The sequence below is a fragment of the Camelus ferus genome, chromosome 8 (genome assembly GCF_009834535.1).
Source record: "Camelus ferus isolate YT-003-E chromosome 8, BCGSAC_Cfer_1.0, whole genome shotgun sequence".
NCBI lineage: Eukaryota > Metazoa > Chordata > Mammalia > Artiodactyla > Camelidae > Camelus > Camelus ferus.
The window spans coordinates 50,858,962-50,878,592 of record NC_045703.1 but is presented as its reverse complement, the minus strand read 5'-3'; positions in this window follow the sequence as shown (position 1 = coordinate 50,878,592).

Below are 19,631 nucleotides of genomic sequence, written 5' to 3'. Positions count from 1 at the left end.
ACAACAAAGTGAGGACTTCGTCCCCGCAGGCGACACTCGGAAAGAAAGCCCTACACGCCCGAGGAGGAAGGGGGGAACGGGACCTGCTGGGGCTCATGCTCCAGGGAGCCGAGAGGGAGGGATGTGCTGATCCGGGCGCTCTGGGCGGGAGCCTGGGGTTCCGGAGGAAGCGGAGTGGTTGGGTGTGTCTTGCCTGAGGAGGGCATGGAAGGCGCGGCGCGAAAGGGTCTGCGAAGCAACCTGGGATAGCTGCCCCCGAAAATGTGGGGGTTCTGTCTGGCCAGGACTTGATCCATGCTGGTTTTTCTCTCTGGTCTGCGACCGACACCTCGGAGTACAGGAGCCTAGGCCAGATCCTGGGGGCGCCACAGTTTACGTGTGAGATGCGGCCTGTCAATCCTTCATCCCCTTTGGACCTGGAAAACTCCAGAAGCTAGGTTCCGAGAGCCACCCCACGCCCACCCGCGCCCCCGTGTCCTGCTGAGCTGCGGTGCCGGCGCTGAGGACACATTTTTACTATAGGCAGGATATTCAGCTCCACGGGAGGAAACTGAGGTTGGAGCAAGCACATGTTATGAAGACTCTCTTCTAGTTCTGATTATTCAACCGCCCCTTCCCTCCCATACACTCTGAGAAAGGACAAGGAAATTCGCAGCATCCTCTGAACCCATAAATAAACAGCGCTCTACTGCACTCGGAGCAATGTAAGCCTTAAGATTATTTCTTTTGGAATTTCTCTTAATCTTCCTCCACTTCAGCAACCACAGTTTCTTGAGTGCTTTCGATGTGCCAGGCACTGTGAGGGACACCGGAGAAAAATGAACAAAACAGGCAGAGAAGTGGGACATTTAAATGCATAAGAAATGGCCCCTCCCCCTCCCCCAGGGTCCTTAGACCCTAGCAGGAAAACACAGGTCATCTACGTCCTAAGGTAAAAACTCCACTGGCCACAAAACATGGGTGCTGCAAGCCCGCCTTCCAGAGGCTTTTTCAGAAGTTGGAAAACTCACTGCCCATTCCCTCTACCAGACAGAGGACAGGAGCAGATGCCTTTGATTAATATGGAAATAAAAAGAAGCAATGGTGGCAGTACTTTGTTTCATCGCAGTTGTTTAGAGATTTATTGATACTGAGATAAACTTCAGTCTGGGGCATCTCTGTAATTCATGTCCCCATTAGTTATTACCAAATGAGCAAATCGTTTTTCTTTTAACTGGTTTTTAAAAGAAAAGAAATAAATAAAAGAGGGAGGAGGTTGGGAGAAATCTTTTTTTAATGGGATTAGAGACATTATCCTCCTTGGCTCCGTAGGTCCCTGAGCTACAGAAGCTTGCCTCTCAGCTCCTGAGTTCACCAGACTGTGTTCTAAACGTAAAACAATCCTGTAATTTCCTTCAAGAACAAAAGTTTTCAAAGAAGTGACCTGCACGGTATCCCCCTCAATAAAGCAGAATTGACTTAATGGTCTGTTAATTACTCCATCCCCGCAGGGAGAGGGAAGCTTCCGAAAGGATTGCTGCAGACCCTCTGTTGACTGAAGTTGTGGTCTGTCCCCAAATGTACAGCTGGGGCTGGACCATTCAAAACCCAGACAAAACAAAATCCCTGATAAATAATCCTACCTAGAACACAAAGATTCAGAGTACAATTGCTGAATCTTTGCTGGATCCTCAGAGAAGCCGGGAGCGGGCTCCTTTGGGGCTTCCGGCAACCTTTAAAACTTGAGGCCAAGGGTTCTTCAACAAAAGTTTATATATATATATATATATATATATATATATATATATATATATATATATATATATATATATATATATATATATATATATATATAAAAAAAAAGAGCTTGGTTGACTGTTCTGTCCTCTTATCCTCCTGTGTCAAATTTCTTTCCCTTTTATTTGAGACTCTGACTGTATTTCTTTGAGCCAGTCTTCTTTTGTACTAATTACAGTTTGTTTCATCATTTAATACATTTTTGGCTTAGTCTTTTCCAGTTGTTTCTTTATTAATGATTTAAACCTAAGAAGACAAATTTGAATATTGTAGTAAAAAAGTGCAATGCAGAGAATCAAAATACAGGAGAGAGATTTGGCTTATTATTCTCTGTAACTTTTTCACACCTGTAAGGTGACAACTCCCTCCTGCAATTAAGCATATTTCTGAAATTCAGAAGTGAAAATGCTCCACTTAAACCCAAGCAAAACTGAGCAATAATCCAGTTAATTTGGCACCAGAGGTAGTTAAGCTGAAAAATTCAATTTGAAAGCATGTCTTTAAGAAAGAAAACACGCATGGTCTACATTAATTGGGAAAATACTGGGCTTTTGTTTTATTGAAGTATAGGCAGTTTACAATGTTGTATCAATTTCTGGCATATAGCATAATGTTTTAGTCATACATCTACATTAATTTGATGTGCATTTACCCTTTGTGGATGCATTGAAAGGAAACATTACAGAAAGATTAAATATGGCATCAAAAGAGATGGATCATGAAAATGATCAAGATGTGGATATGATCTGCTTTGAAAATTAGTTTGGAGCTAAGCAATAATAGAAGGAGTCTGTCAAACTACATAGTGTGGCACATCCAACATCACTTCTTAAGGAAGTGACCCTTAAGAGTCAAGTGTTGATGGAGGCCAACCTTTGCCTTCCTTGCCACAGTTGACTGGACCCTGCTTGGTACATGAGCTAATCATTATAATCATGGGAGAGGCTAGCTCAAAGGTGATTGGCATTAAAATGTACCCGTAATTGTGTTTCATATAGAATGAGGGCAAGGACACACTTTTCTCTCTTTTGGGAAAGTGAAAAAAAATCTAGTAAACCAAAAAGATATCCATCATTTAAACTCAGCTTGACTCCCAATCAAGGCAGAACTTTTGTTTTGGTTTTGTGTACTGCTGACTGTTCATCCCAGTTTATATGAGAAACAGAATCCAGACACAGAGTAACAGATAGTGTAACCTGCGTAGCTCAAATAGTGTCGTTCCTTTCAATAAAACCCGTAGAAAAGGCCATGTTTGCCTGTCTGGTCAATGATGTCCGCACGGTCCTGACTTCCTATATATAAGTATATAACTAACAGACAAACATGAAAAATGAGACACCATTCCCCTTGCTAATAGTCCCTGGGGAAAACTAGAAGTAGGGGAAACAATTTGTTTCCAATTTTTACTAGAATTATGTTATGAATCAATTAGACTCCAAGACTGAATAAAGTAGTTTTACAAATTATACTGACTGACTGACCATGCAATGCAGAAATAGGTAGGTTAGTTCCTCTTTTTCTCCTTTGAAGAAATTAATATACTGAGGCATTTTGTTTTGGATCAGTTTTTTGGTTTTTTTTTTTTCACTCTTATGTAGTTGATTTTCTAGCATTTCCTTTACTTGTGGAGTGTTGTTTTCCAGGCTCTTGATTGAGACATTTGATCTCTATAGGGCCACAGAGTACACTGACTTACAACTGGTAACTTTTCATCATTACTGATATGGGCAAGTTTTTAAATAGAAAACACTGAGAAACGTGCACATTAATTTTCACAGTAAACATTAAATCTCAGTAAAAAAAAATTACTAAGGAGCTATAATGTGAAGGGAAATACTAACAGTAAAATCTTTTTGGAATATATTTAAGATGGAGAGAATTAATATATTTTTTTGGAAGCAACAATTTTATTTAAACCCAACCAAATGCAGTGCTGGTCCTGGCATGGTTGATGCTGGCAATACTGAAGAGTGGCTGGAGAAGAGGGCAGAATGATTGCCCCTGTAGCAACAGTTAACATCTCTAGCCTGTCCAATAATTATTGTTTCTTCTAGTGTTGTGAACAATTAAGATCTAGTCATTTAGCAAGTTTATGATACCCCATTTTGTTGTCTATAATCACTGTACTGTGTATTAGGTCTCCAGGACTTACTTATCTACTAGTTGCACGTATGTAGTGTTCCCTACTTTTGACTCCTGCTGAGGACTCCATCCTGTGTGACGATCGCATTTCATTTCTCATTTCCCTTGTGACAAAACTTGGCTTCCCTGTAGCACCTTACCATGATAATAGTGCAATGAAAATCTTTATGTATATGTTTTCTCTTGTACCTGTCCACAAATTCCTCTCGGGAGATATATATCCAATATCCCTTGCTCATTTTTCTATCAGGTTGTCTGTCTTTTTGTTTCTTAAGAGTTCCTTGTACAGTTTAGATATTGAAAGTTTTAGCTATAACAACTGTCTCCCAGCCTAATATCTTAATTTTGTGTTTCATGCTCTTTTTTCTATATAAGGTACTCAATTTTCCCAGCATTGTCTGCTACACAATCTGTCCTTTCCCTGTTGATTTGTGGTGGAAATTTATCTTACATTAAGTTCCCATATATTCATGAGTCTTTTTCTGAACTCTCTACTCTGTACCACTGGTATATTGGTCTGTTTCTCTGCCACTATCAGTATACTGTTAATAGATTTTAGTATTATGTTATTATGACTTAGTACTATGTCTTAGTATGTGGTAAAGTGAATCCAAAGGAATAAATTTTTCACAAAATGGTCATATTTGTCTCCAAACTGAATACATTCTAAGCCAAATAGAATAATGATTTTTTAAAAATGTGATGCAAATCAAGATTTTTTATCACCTATTCCTTTAGGTTCTGGAGTGTCAGAGGGAGAAGAGATATGTGTATATGCAGGTCTCTTAGAGTTATTGTAATATTCTTATTCTTTCACTCTACTTCCTCAACCACAAAACTAATAATTGTGGTTGGGAATTCTCAGGCTTTCTGGCTCCCTATTTGAAGCAGTTTAGTGCCTCATTACTCTGGGCTTAGAAGTGAGTTCCCTCCTAATTATAAAGGCACAGAGATAGTGCTTGTCATTCCATTATATATTGCACATCATTACATACCTGCTGCCCAGTGTCTTACACAGTAGGCAGTAGAAATTTTTCTCAAGGAGGAACTTCCTGCTCATCCTTTTTGCAGGTGAATTTGAATCTAAATAGAAGCCTTTCAAACTTGCACAGGCTCTTTCAAACTTCCAAGCTGGGCACATACTGGCCCCATTGCCTGGAACACTTGCTCCGCACCCCTCACTCCCTCTTGCTTAGCTGTTCATATTCAGTTTTCACTTCCCAGCTTCCCTGGGGAGCCTGGACCAGTGGTGGCTACCCCTCCCACATGCTCCCACAACCCAAAGTACTTTCCTTTCACAGCACAGACCACCTGGAACCATTTGCTTGTCGTCTCTCTGGAATGTGAACCCTATTGGGCAGGGCCACGATGGTCCTGTTCACCCAATGTAATGTCTGGAATATAATGTGTGCAGAAAGGACATTTGGGGCATCAATCAACGAGAAACGTTGTGGAAGAGAGCTAAGATTTGGATGGGTATTTGTATCAGATGAACTTCAGTTGCCCTTCCAATGATGAGATTTCACAATCATATGATACAAAATCGCAAAGTCTGATTCAGATCTTTAAGTCTACATACATTTATTTCTATTTAAAAAAAAACTATAGCTACATTGGGGTAAGGGATTTTATCAGTTATGCTTTTTGGAGTGGAAAGCAACTTTGTAATTTAATTGGATAAAATTAAGAGTTGTCTTACTACCCTGACTGCTCCATTTCTGTGTGTTATAATAATAGTTGCTTCCATTTAATGAGTAACGTGATTGCTATTTCATTGAATTCTCTAAGTAATCTGGCAGGAGAGTGTTGTAGCACCCTTCTACAGGTGAGGAGAGTAAGGGTTAGGTTAAGTAACTGGAAAGGGTGTCCAGTCAATAAATGATACAGCTGCATTTAGAACTCTGCACTGTCTTACTCCAAAGCTGGTGCTGCCAAAAGCTGTCCTATGTCTTCATGAATATCCTTTTGATCTGTTTCTTTAGCCTGTTGATGGCAACCTACATAAGACTGCTCTTGTCCAACCCTCCCTAACAGCTTTTGCCACCTGCATAGCAAGGTCTTATTTCTAGAGGGTCCTGGCAATATTTTTGCTCTTGTCGTTCAATCATTCAATGAAACTTGCCTGGCTCTGGGCACTGTACTAGGTTCTGAGGGTGAAGTAGGGAATAAAAAGGATGTGCTGTCCACACTCAGAAAGCTTATAGCTCAGTGGGGAAACTAATAAAGCCAATAGCAAGGCAGTATGTTTATGACTATGCTAGCGGGTTTGGCAGCAGTCCCCAGCATTTAACCCTGTGGAAGGGTAAGTCCAGATGAACTGTGAGCCAGATGAGGAGGTAGGGCAACAGGCAACAACAGAAAAATGTCCAGAAGCAAAAATGCAGCAGGGCTTGGAAAAACATTTTGGTGCAACTGGAGAGTAGGAATCATTTGTGTGAGTGGAGTTAGAGTGAAGTAAAGCAAGACATGATGCTGCAGAGGTAAGAAGGAGCCAGTTGCCAAGAAGCACATGTGGGTTGGACATTTGGAGATGTGGGATAGTTAATATTATGTGACAACCTGGTGAGGCTACTGGGTCCAGCTGTTTGCTGGGAAGATATTTTGTAGATGTGAGTAACAGTTACAGTCAGTTGACTTTAAATAAAGGAGGTTATGCTCCATGGTGGGTGGGCCTTATCTAATCAGTTGAAGGCCTTACGAGCAAAGTCTGAGGTTTCTTAGAGAAGGAATTCTGCATCAAGATTGTAACATAGAAAGCCTGAATGAGTTTCCATCCTGCTGCCTGCCCTACAGATTTCAGACATAGCAGCCCCAGCAATCACATGAGCCAATCCCTTAAAAAAAAGTCTCTTTCTCTTTTTCATTCTCTCTTTAATATATATATATATATATATATATATATATATATATATATATATATATATATATATATATATATATACTCTCTCTCTGGAGAAACCTGACTGATACCTGACGATCAGTAAAGGAAGACTCAACCCTTGCCCCAACAAAGCTTCCTTATAGAGAGATTACATAATTAAGAATTTAATTCCAAGATCAGACTGTCTCTTTATTCTTCCCTACATTTCCTTAAACACTAGGACCAGGGCCCTGAACAATAGAGACACTGAACAATTACTGGCTGAGGGAATACTGTTTGGAGTCAAGAGAAGAAGATTCTGGTGCCAGTTCTGTTCCAGCAGAGCTGTGTGACCTGAGTTCACACACTTAACTCTTCCGAGCCATTTCTTTATCTGTGAAATGAGGGTGATAGATTACATGTTCTTAAGGTTCTTTCCTTTTCTAATTATCTGTGATTCTTTGAGAGCCAGTGGAAGGTAGATAAGAATAAGTGGATAGCTACTGATTTACTAATGGGAGCAGCCAGTTTCAGAAATACGATCCTGGAAGATGGTCACTGTGGTTCATGCAACACTGAGAGATAGCTAGCAATCCCAAACCTCATCTCAGGCTTCAGCTGCTTCACAATCAGCTGGGGGCTGGCGGGCTGTGGACAGAGAGCATCTGGACCAATGAATTGTCCACAGCAAGGTCTTTGGCTCCAGGCTAGTCTCCACCAGGTCTCCCACCATGTGTGAGCTCCATTGATTGTCTTAAAATTGGGTGGCTTAAAACAACAGATATTTATTTTTTTACAGTTCTGGAGGCAAGAAGTCTGCAACCAAGGTGTTGGCAGGGCCAGACTCTCTCTGGCAGCATGAGGGAAGAATCCTTCCTTGCTTCCTATTCCACCTCCTGGCAGCCCCAAGTGTCCCTTGGCTTGTGACAGCCTCATTCCAATCTCTACTTCCGTTTTCACCAGGGCTTCTTCGCTCTGTGTGTCTCTGTGTTTCTGTGTCCTAGTTTTCCCTCTTCTTATAAGGACATCAGTCATTGCACTGGGGGCTCCTAATCCAGTATGACTTCCACCTTAACTTGATTACGTCTTCAAAGATCTTATTCCCAAATAAGATCCCATTCACAGGTCCGGGGTAGCCATGAATTGGGGGGGACACTATTGCACCCAGCGCTATTCCTAGCATCACTTAGCCTCCCAGGTGGGCCCAGTCTTGCTCCATTGACCATGTAATTCAGGAGAGAAGAACTTGAGGAGAGGATGTTGGCTGCCTGAGAGCACAGACTGTGGCCCCTCCCAGTCATAAGCCCTTTCACATTTCTGTAGATAAGTCTATCTCTTTTTCTCTGAACTAATTCCATACACCCTGTTTGAGCCAGATAAAAATTTATGCTGTACACCAGAAATTGACACATTGTAACTGACTATACTTCAATAAAAAATTAAAATAAAAACTTATGTATGTATGTGTATATGTTTTTATGTATGGATGTATGTAATTTGGGCAGGGTATATCAGGCAAGATGGGGGGGTAGCGATGTTGAAGTACTGATGGAGAGGGGGCTAGACACGGAGGAAGACAGGTTACTGCTCTCTAAAGATGAGCACATGTGAGCAACAGCTCTGACATGCTCTTAGAAGAGGGAGGGATTAGAAAAAAAAAATTGCTGTTGAATATCTGACTGAACATCCATTAGTTTCACCCTAAATCCTATTCTTATGAAAATAGCAAAGCAGTGCATGCAGGGTGTTTTTACCTTTTGGTTTATAGATGTTCAAATATTGTGTTTAAGTCAGAACAATTTTTTGTTTCTCTTCAAAACGAACATTGGAAAGAGAAAAATTAGGATTATGTTTTTTTTCTCTTATAAGATGAAAACTTGCCTTCTCTCTCCATTTGTCTACTAAGACTTTCTCCAATGTTTCATTATTATAAATCCCCTTGAATAAATAATTGGGTTTATACTGCTCTCTTTGTGCCTAGGGTTGCTTTCTTATCTACTTGCTGAAAATTATGTTTTTTTGATAGCAAAGAAGAACATTTTTCCATGAAATAAGGAAGATTTGGGAGGCAGGTATATCTGCTGTGCCATAAGTTCTTTCCAAGATTCTGGAGGTGCCGCAGTAGACAATGTTGGTAAAGTTCTGGGTCTTCCAGAGTTTATAAGTTTGGTGGTATGATTATCATAAAATAGTATTTCCTTAAGGAAAGTGTTGGTTTATGTTTCTTACTGAATTTTGTGTTGGAAACTTAGTATTCTACTAATTAGATCTCTATGTAGAAGGTGGTAAGTCTCTTCTGAAAAATCTTTTCTTAAAAAGTCTTTTTTAATTTGTCATTTATTTGCATTTTAATTTTGATTACTTTGTCATTGTTGCTTTCCTTTTTGTTGTCTTTTTCTCCTTTCTGTTCATTAAACTTTTTTTTCTTGTATTGAATTTCTTTTGGTTACTTTTTTTAAGGCTTAGAGAATTGACAGCTATGTGTAGTTATAACCATAAATTAGTTTATTTCCAATTGCTTTCATGCTTTAACAAGGCCCCTGCACCCAGAAATTGATAACCACTGATCTTTTATATTAGTAATTATATAATGTGACTCGGTAACAGTGACAATTATTAACCAAGGGCCAAACTTAACCTTTTAAAAATTGTCATATTTAATCCTAAAACACTCTTCAGGTAGCTACAGTAATTGTCCCCATTTTATGAATGAACTTCAATTTATGGATGAGGATTAGAGAAGCAAATATCTTGCCCCAATCTAAATAGGCTGAGAATTGTTTCAGAGTACGGTGTCAGGTGAGAACCAAAATTGATTATTTTCCCTTTATAATTAACCACACTTCCCCAAATGATGTATTGGTTCTCTCTTCCCTTTCTCGTTATTGAGGCTGTTTCTGTAACACAGGAAGCATTTCCATGCCGTGAGGACTTTGTGTAGAGTGCGGAATTTTGCACTTGTAGGAAGCACATTAGCTATACTCCTTCTGCTTTATTTTGCTTTGTTTTGTTGTTCTCTGATCTGGGGAATAAAAAAAAAAAAAACATGGTTAAAAATATTTTTTTAATAAAAATTCCCTACTTGTTTCCTTTTTTACCTCCTCTCTTTGAGACCTTTAATGTAACTTCTAGGTATAAAAACTGCCTTCAGGCTTAACTACTTTAGGAAGAAAACTAATGCACATAATTATTTAGGTAAATTTTGTTGGTTCTGTTTTCCAAGGATGATTTTGGACTAAACAGATACTGTTGGGTTCTTGAATTTCAACTGTCCTACTTCTGACCCAATTTAGAAATACCTAGATAATTAGATGTGTGGTGGAAGGTATTTTGCCAAGATTTCCAAGCAGAGTTAAGACTCACTCTAATTTCTACTCTTTCCCAAGTACGGTCTAGTGAACTTGAGGCAGCTTTCTGCGGATGACTAGTGTAAATGACCCAGTCAGTGCCTCCCGGCTCAAGCCTCCACCTCTTTTTAGGTCTATTAATCTTCAGCCAAAACAAAACTACTGCCATGGAAAAGAAGTTTGGAATGAGAAGCTCATGACAGCCTTGAAAAGAGGCAGCTGAGGGTGTATTTCCCCTCAGAAAAACTTGAGGATGTTTCTGAAACTAATAGAAATATTTTGCACCCATTCCCAAAAGAACCTCTATAACACCTAGTTTTGGTTTTTATGGCACAAGAGCTAGGAAAAGTCATTTTCAACTATTTCTATAGCGTAAGTACCCCCCTTTGCTTTCCAGAAAGTTTGCTCTTTCTGGAAGTTAAAAGACTTCCAGATTTTTAGGAAGTAATTTGCTGACCATCAGCCCACCACAGGGAACAACGGGGGCCTTTGCTCCGGTTTTGCGGAAGCCTCTCACACCTCGAATGCACGTTGAGCTTTAGCCCTAATTCCACACCAATCTACATACAAATAATTTAACACTTTATTAAAACAACAACAACAAAACAAGATCTCTTCAATCTTTCATTTAAAAAAAATAGCTTGTTGCAGAAATCCGAGGAAGTAAAGACATTAAATCTCAGTTTCTTGTTTGCTTAGGGCTTTACATATATCACCACCAACCAGCTTGTAAATTTCGGTCTATCTTCGAACCAGCTTTTTAAAGGAGCTGAAAAATGTCCCTGTGCCCTCAAAGGACACACCTGTTATCTGAGACAGTTTTTAACCGGCTTGTTAAGCTGCTTTGACAGATCAAAGACCCCAGACAATGGACACAAACTTTAACAATAGTCTAGCCTTGAGCAAAAGGTTCCGTCAAACCAGGCTTGTGCCCATGGCAATATGGCCGGCAATTGAAAATAAATTTTACTTGAATAAGTACCTCAGCCGATCAGAGGCACTACTGCTGCTGAAACAAAAGCAGTTGAGGATAAGTTATTGACTCCACTGACAGCCTGAATGAACTTCATTATGCTAGCCCACTCTTGCTAAATGTGTCAGGTTTTAAACTGAATTAGGTGGCAGGTGCATGGACCATTTTCCTGCCCCCCTTGAGACAGCAGACAGCCAATCATCACCTGATTCTACAGACAAATGTTTAGATTTGTTTTTCATATTGCACAGCCATAAGTGAAAGCATATTTAAATCATTTTTCCTTACCCTCCACCACCACTGGGTTATGTTCCCGTGAGCAGGTCACACCCACACTTTGGTGTAAGAGGATCCATAAAGGTCTGGGACGCTACCCCCAGCCCTCCCCTCCCTCCAAGGCACAGATTTCAGGGATGTTCTGGATTCTTCACTTGAGGTTATTGGATTTCAGTTTCCAAATAGAAGCTCCTCTTCCGTTCTAGAAAACTAAAATGCAAGGGCACACTTTCGAAATCTCTTCCATCTTAAGAAGTTTGAAAGGACGTCATCATGGATATTCCAATAGTTTTTAAGTAGAAAGATTAAGTTATCGATTGGCTTTTCAGTTGGGAGCTAGCATACAGAACTCAGATATTTTCACCTATAAAAAAATATTTCCCACCAACAAACCTCGCAGCCCCTGCCAGGGCCTCTGAGTTAAGCAGAGTCAGTAAAAACTGGCATTTTCCTTCTGTGTGTATCTGTTTTTCTGTCTGCCTATCTATCTATCTATTTATCTATCTGTCTATCTATCTATCTATCTATGCTTGTATATTTGGCTCTAAAATACTTTGTTTTACGATCTCTCCTGGCCTATAAGGATAAATGCAAGGTCAGCTAAACTTCAGATTCTCTGATGCCAGCTCTCATTACTTAATCATGAGACATAGGACTATTAAGACTCCTAAAAAAATCCAGACTTCCAACCAGAGAGGGAGAGCGTTGGCATATGCCTTTGGCTGTGTGCCTTATTAAGGTTAATGAGCAAGACTCTTTTTCTAAGTGTCTTAAAGAACTGAAAACTTTCCTCTCAGTAAAGTATCATCTTCTTCTTACTAAGGGTTCCATTACTCATTATAAATAACTATACTTTTTTTGACCTATATCTTGAATTGTAAAGTAGAATACAGCCCAGAAATGGTCAGCACCCTCTCCTTCCCCAACATGCAAGAATAATAAAATTTTTTTAAAATCCCAGAATAAAACATCAAAGACGTATCAATTCCATCACTGCTGTCCTTTCAATGATGTCTATGCATAAGCTGGCTCAAATCTCCAAAGGAACTTTATTCAGTTCTGGGCTGTATTTATCTCACAATATTGTTTTGCTGGAGTCAGTGGCTTAATGTTTGCATTTTCATAGAAAGATAGATTCAAATTTTTTCACCTTTAGCAAAACATCCATGTTCCATAATTTATGTGCGTCTGAATCTGGATGAGACGTACTACCCAGGAATACGAAACTGGTTTTCCTTTAGAGCTACCTACAGGCTACCCTCAGTTGACACAGGGAGGGGTTCGACAGTGGCTCTCACTTGCTGGAGCCCTTCCTCCCCCGACCACAGCAGATGGTGTTTCATAGTTGGTCACAAATGGCTGTCAGCGAGTGTTTGTCTGCCTGCCAGTAACCTGTGGTTCAGGGACTCCCTGGGAGAGTGTACCAGCTCTGACTCTGCTGATAACAGCATCTGAGAAAATGATCTGTCCTTTCTTGTCAGGCACAAAATTAGCCATCTCACTTTCAAACTGTAGACAAGGGGGATATGAAAGAAAAAGGGCTGTGCCAGCCCAGCTGATGCTTCCTCCACTCTGGTTCTATGGATCCAACGCAGTCAAGTCCAAAAGCAGACTGTGTGACAATGGTGTTGCCACCAATAGCTGGTGTTGGAGCAACCCCAGTTCTGGTACCAGCATTTCCTGCAGCGACTGGCTGGAACTCTCCACTGGGCTAATTCTCATCTTTAGAGCAGCAGGTATTTTCTCACTCCAGGGCTTCAGTCAGACTTCAGAGGGCTGTGACCTTGAGTGGCATGACCTCTGATGAAGCGGGAGGAAGAACAGAGAGTGGTAAAGGGTCTGGGCACCACTCCCAGCTGGAAGGCACGGTGCCCGCCTGAATGCCTTTGTTGATGCAAACAGCCCTGCAGAGTCCAGGAGGCAGCCACTGATGAACCAAAGCAGGAGAGGACAAGGGAAGAGAAAAAAACAAGAATGAGAGAGAAAGGAGGGGGAGAAGCAAGAAGGGAGCTAGCCAAATATTGGGAAGAAACTAATATTTGTTGAGAATCTGTTATGGGCCAGGCATAGGCTGCTGCTGGAGATGCATCACATGTGTAATCCTCCAAGCAAATTCGTAAATTGAGTACCATCATCCTTACTCTAGAGATGAGGAAAGGATGTGACAAACTTCCCTGTGGCCACAAAACTAGAATGTGACAGAACCAACATTCCAAATCTGGCCAATGCATTGGAGGTTAAGAGACTAGACTCTAGGGCTGGGTTCCTGACTTAAAACCTAGCTTTGTTACCTATAGGCTGTGTAAACTTGGGCAACTTCCTTAACTGCTCACTGCCTCAGTTTCCCCATTTGTAAGGTGGGGCTATTCATACCTATCTCGTCAAGTCATTGTAGAGTAAGAAATATGTTAATATACAAGAACTTGGAGCAGTACTTAGACGGTAATAAGCACTCTACTAGTGTTTGTTTTTATTCTTTATTGCTTTTGTGTTTTTCAAGTATTTATTTTAGTGTTTGGTAAATCATCTTTTTAGAATTGGTAAATAATCTTTTTAGAATCCTCTCTGTAGCAAAATATTTTTTTCAATGCTCTTACATTTCAGGCTCCTGCTTATTTTCTTGTCTGTTTTTTAAGCAGATAAATCAAAATACTAAGGCTGTATTATCAATTTTGTGTATAGGTGTGGAAAAAACAGCAACTTTTTTATCAGAAAGAGGCTGAGTCCTATGGACACCAATTCTTAGCTGTGTAATCCTAGGCAGATTACTAAACACACTCGTTTATATAATGAAAAATGCTTACCAATTTATGGAACAATTTTGACTAAATGAGAAAGGCTTATAGAGTGTCTAGCACATAATAGGTATTCTGTAACTGTAGTTATTTTACTTAATAACCAAACAATGGTTTATATTGTGTAACTGTAAGTGTCAACTCTAACGTGGGCTATAGACATTATACTGGAATATCTGGGGTGTGTACGTAGCTTGACAAGGCAGCCCTAAATGTAGCTTTTTTTTCTTCTATGACATTTAACTCCCTCTGAAGCAATATTCTGGGTAATGGCCACCAACTGCCGTAACCGTTTTGTCTGGCAAAGGTTTCTTCACCTTAGACTGTGCCCCTGTGGCTCTGGGCGAGGGGGTGCTCCGGCCCCAGGCAGCAGGGGAACGGGCTGCCTTTCCAATGGCACCAGCTCCCGTCAGGTGCGGTCAGCACAGTGATTAAGGGGAACATCCTTCAACCCCTGTAATCTCTCCAGGAGAAATGAGGGGAACCTCCTGCCAATTGTTAATGATAATGGTTTTATAATTCCAACACCACATTTCACCCAGGAGGATCCCAAATGCTTTACAGATCTGCAAATATCTTCACCCACTCTGCCTGTAGGCGTTTGGCAGAGTAAGCTTGGAACACAGCCACCGTGGGGAGTATTACCCTCCTATCTTAAAAATGTGTAAAAAAAAAAAAATATATATATATATATAAGTGTGTATATGTATATATATATAATATATGTAACTATAAAACGTAGGAATGTAAATGCTTTCCTTACATGTTTTGCTTAGTATTTAAAAGCGGAGTGAGAACAAGAGAAAAGAGGAAGATCTGTGCTTTATTAAAAACTTACTCATTTTACCACTTCTTTAAGTATAGAACTTCCAAGTGAGCATAAGCTTATGTTTGCAAGTCATTCATTCCTGAAGAGAGGGGCTTAGGGACAACAGCTCTTAAACTTAAAGCACTCACTAAAAAGAACAGAAGGCAGCTCTAAATTATGAAGTAAATTGTGGAGAAATCTATGGGAGACTTCTGAAAGTTCTCTTTCTGTGCAGCTTTTTCATGCAGTCATACTTCTTTTTCAGACTATCTACGACTGAGTAACAACCTATCCCCAAATCTGGTGGCTTAACGTAACAACCATTTAATTATATCCCATGGTTTTGTATATCAGGCATTTGGGAAGAACATGTTTGGGCACTTTTTTCCGCCACTTTTTTTCTATTTTATCTATCTATCTATCTATCTATCTATCTATCTATCTATCTATTTATTTTTATTTGAAGTATACTTGATTTATAATGTTTCAGATATATAGCAAAGTGATTCAGTTATATATATGTGTATATATATATTTATATTCTTTTTCTGACTTACTTCTATATAGGATTATAGGTTATTACAAGATACTGAATATAATTCCCTGTGCTATACAGTAGGTCTTGTTGTTTATCTATTTTATATACAGGAATGTGTCTGTAGGTCTTGAACTCTTAATTTATCCCCTCCCACCCCTTTTCTCCCCGGGTAACCATAAGTTTGTTTTCTCCGTGAGTCTGCTTCTGTTTTGTAAATAAGCTCATTTGTGTCCATTTTTCTAGATTCCACTTTTAAGTGATACCATACTGTCCTTGTCTTCTTATCTATTTTATATATAGAAGTGTGTATTTGTTAATTGGTTGGGCACTTCTGCTCCATGTGGCATTGACTAAGGGCCTTTCTTTGTCACTTAGCTGGTGGCTTGGGCTGTCTAGAGGGTTAAAGACAGGCTTACTTGGAGTCTTGACCAAAAAGGATGGGAAACTGGGCGCTTTGAGGTCCCTCACCATGTTGTGTCAGGACCTTGTCATGTAGTTTCTCCAGTAGAGTACCAGAACTTCTTCCCTGGAGGCTCAGATGACCAAGAGGGGCCAAGAGCAAGTGTTCCAAGAGAGACAAATGAGAGCTGTCAGTCTCTGAAGGCTTGGGCCGCGAATTGCCACTTCCACTGTATTTTGTTGGTCGAAGAAGTGGCGACCCACTTAGATACAAGGGAATAAGACCAAGACCTCAGCTCTCAATGGGAGGAGTGTCAAAGACTTTGCATCTTTTTGTCTTTAACTGGCCACACTTCAGTTGAATAAAAGCAGTTGGAGGCAGAAATTAATTACGAGAGATCTTTGTGCTTTGTTCTGACCTTATTCTAGGAAGGCATTCTGTTAACTTAAACAACTTTGTACTTCAGCTGTTTTACAGTGCTAAGTTCAGTGTAAATACCACAAAAGCTTGGAACATGGATTCTCAGGGGCTTTTCTAGGAATCTGTTAGCTGAACCCAGCTACTATAAGGGACATGTTCTCTAGATACTTCATTCAATTCAAACTGTAATGCTTAAAAAGATGAGAAAACAATGGGCAAAAATTTTCCCTCAGGAACAAGAAAAGTCCGAAAATGAGAATGCAAGGGAAAATTTTGCCATTGGATTTCTTCTCTTCATTCCCAGGACTGACCTGCCCTGAGTGTGTGGCTTTCAGGACCTACTGATAGCAGCAACAAAGATGGACAAGTAATGAAAGGGTAATTTCTAATATTGGGGTGTCATTAAAATAAGCTGTTTGTAAAGTATTTGTATTTCTGTGTGTGTAGCTTTTGTTCTATTTGTTCTTTTTTCCTCAGTGTTTCCTTATTATCCTAAGTACCTCACCATTCCATTTCTGTCTAGTTCATTGCTTTATCTTAGATCTTACAAGTAAATACTTTAAACTTCTTTCCTGAAGCCCTAGACTTGTCTTACTGACTTTCTGCCGTTCCCATCTCATTAACCTCCAGCTTGGAATAATCCTTATCATATGCCTCCATGATGTGAATTCCAAGCAAGGGATCATTGAGATGACCCTACATTGGAAGAAATGGGATTTATATTCTTTAGCATGACTTTGGCAATTACACAAGTCTTCCTGCATGTAGTTTACAGTATTTCTACCTCACCACATGAATTGGTTAAATTTTCTTTTCTGTCCTCCAGCCTCTGTGTCTCTTGGGTTTATCTGCTTTGTGAAAGTGTACTTTCTACCTGTCTACTCTCAAGTGCCTGGGAAATGTAGTTTTGGTGTTTCAACTGAAGAAGGCAGAATCCACAGTGATTGTAAAGGCAGATGATTTTAGGCAGCTATATACGACTGATGTCCAGTGTGGGCCACCTGTTGATTGTTAACAACATATATTCCTCTTCTATACTTAGTTGTCCAAACAATAATAGTAGCAACTACACACTCCAGCCTGATACAGCACAACCATCCCTCAAAAGTGAGAGTTCCATCACATTCTTTCTAAACTGGCAAGATTTAGTCTCATGATCTACCATTTCCAGTATTTCTGGCTGATGTTTATACCTCTGTAACAGTCACAATCTCATCTTAATTTTCTGTAATTTTTAATACTAGATTAACCACTGCCAACGCACCCTATTTTTGAATTTGAAGAAAATATAAGACATTGATCACTTGTAAAACGCATCATTATTAATGCTGTTCCACTTAAACAAAATAAGAAACACTGTCATTAAACCATAACATGCCATTAGTTGTAAGATGCAGTCAAATTTCTGAGATGTCAACTACAAAAATGTACTGCATACATTTCATGAGTGTTAACATACGAAGAAATAAAATCGAGTTAAAAAGTGAAGGAAAAGGAAAATAATCAAATTTATATACATATTAATAAATATTGATACAGATACAGCAAGAAAAATGTCAGATACCACAGTCTTCATTTCTGCAAAATATCAAAGGTCATGGTTGGTGTTTGTACTTTCTTTTTCAACTACTCAGTCCATTATTTTTTTCTTTTCATTAAAAAAAATTCTAAATTCAACAGTAAAGTTATTCTGTTAAGTTGCTATACAAGTTTCCAAGCAGTAACTCTCAGTTTCCATACTTTTCTTGCAGAGTGGTAACACCCATTCATGGATCTGCTTGGGGCTGGAGAACACACTTTGAAGAGTGCTGCTCTGTTTCAGCTCTGTTGGTTCCTTGCAGTTGCATATTATTTGAGCCATGAATCTTATTGTTTTATGGACTTGTTTCTATTTACTGGTGTGATCTCTTCATTCCACGATTTTGGTGCACAGTAAATATTCTGCCTAGGCAAGATTCTGTACCCAGGTGGTGATGCAGGCCTGCATTCATGAGGCATCTGAACTCAGAATGGTTTTGCTGCATGGCGCTAGTTTTTCATTCATTTTTATCACTGGGAGCACCTCTGAGTTCCAGAGGTGGATAATTACTGCCTGGAATTTTAAAAATTACGTGTAATAGAGCAACACAGCCTGTGGTGACTTCCTTACCTTTGAGGCAGGGGATGTCACTCCAGCCTCCTCATACTTGTATTGCGATAAAGAAGGTCCATTCTGTCAGGAGACGCAAACTTTCAGCAGCCTAGGCCTATGGCTTGAGAAATCATTTTTGGTTTACTCATTTACATCACAGAGAGGATTAAGACATCTATTTCATTAACTCAAGAATTTTAAAAACTCCCTGTTTTCAGGACATTTGTAATCTAGTAGAAAAGAATGATGAACAAAATTATCATGTAAATCAAATCCATGCATATTGGTGCATTCAGAGATAAATTTATGTAGGAAATACAACATGAGAATGATTAATAATGAGTAACATATTTATAGAGTTTATGGTGTACAAGGCAGCTGAAAAGTAGCTTTTAAACTTTGAATTGCTATTGTACTGAGTACAAAGTACTGTCTGAAACTAAAGTATTTAGCACTTGTAATAATAGCTAATATTTATTTTATTACTTACAATATGACAGGCTGACAATGATAAGCTATGGCAGGCTAAGAACTTAACATATAATAATTCATCGATAATAGTACTATTATTTTCCCCATTATTATACTCATTTTACAGATGAGAAAATCAAGGCAAAAGCTACTAAGTGGTAGAGGCAGAAAGTAAACCAAGACTGCCTGGTTCAAAGGAGCATGTTCTTAACCATTTCAAAATATCATCCCTCTAGTAAATATTCATTATAGATTTAGTCATCAAATGAATGAATCAATCCATAATCCACTAATGAATGAGTTAAAAAAACAATGAATGTGCAACAAAAAACAAATGGAGAGATCCAGAAATCATTTAGTTGATTTCATTTTAAAATACACACCATAGATATTTTGAGGTTAAAGAGCATACCTTGACTTTAGGGACAGGACTACATGGTTTGGTTAATCCATTGTTCACATAAATAAAAAACAACCACAATTTCCCTCATTTTGTGTGTCTCAAACACAGAAAGTGATAAAGTCTCCTGCGAGAAACTAGCTTCCTCCCAATATTTGCTTCTCTTAGCAGAATGAATTCAGATTTTGGCACTTATCCATAATTATTTGCAATTCTTTGGCCAAATGCTATGAAGGAGAATAAAACTTTCATCTTTGAGATTTGATATCCTTCCTAATTAACATGAGTACATAT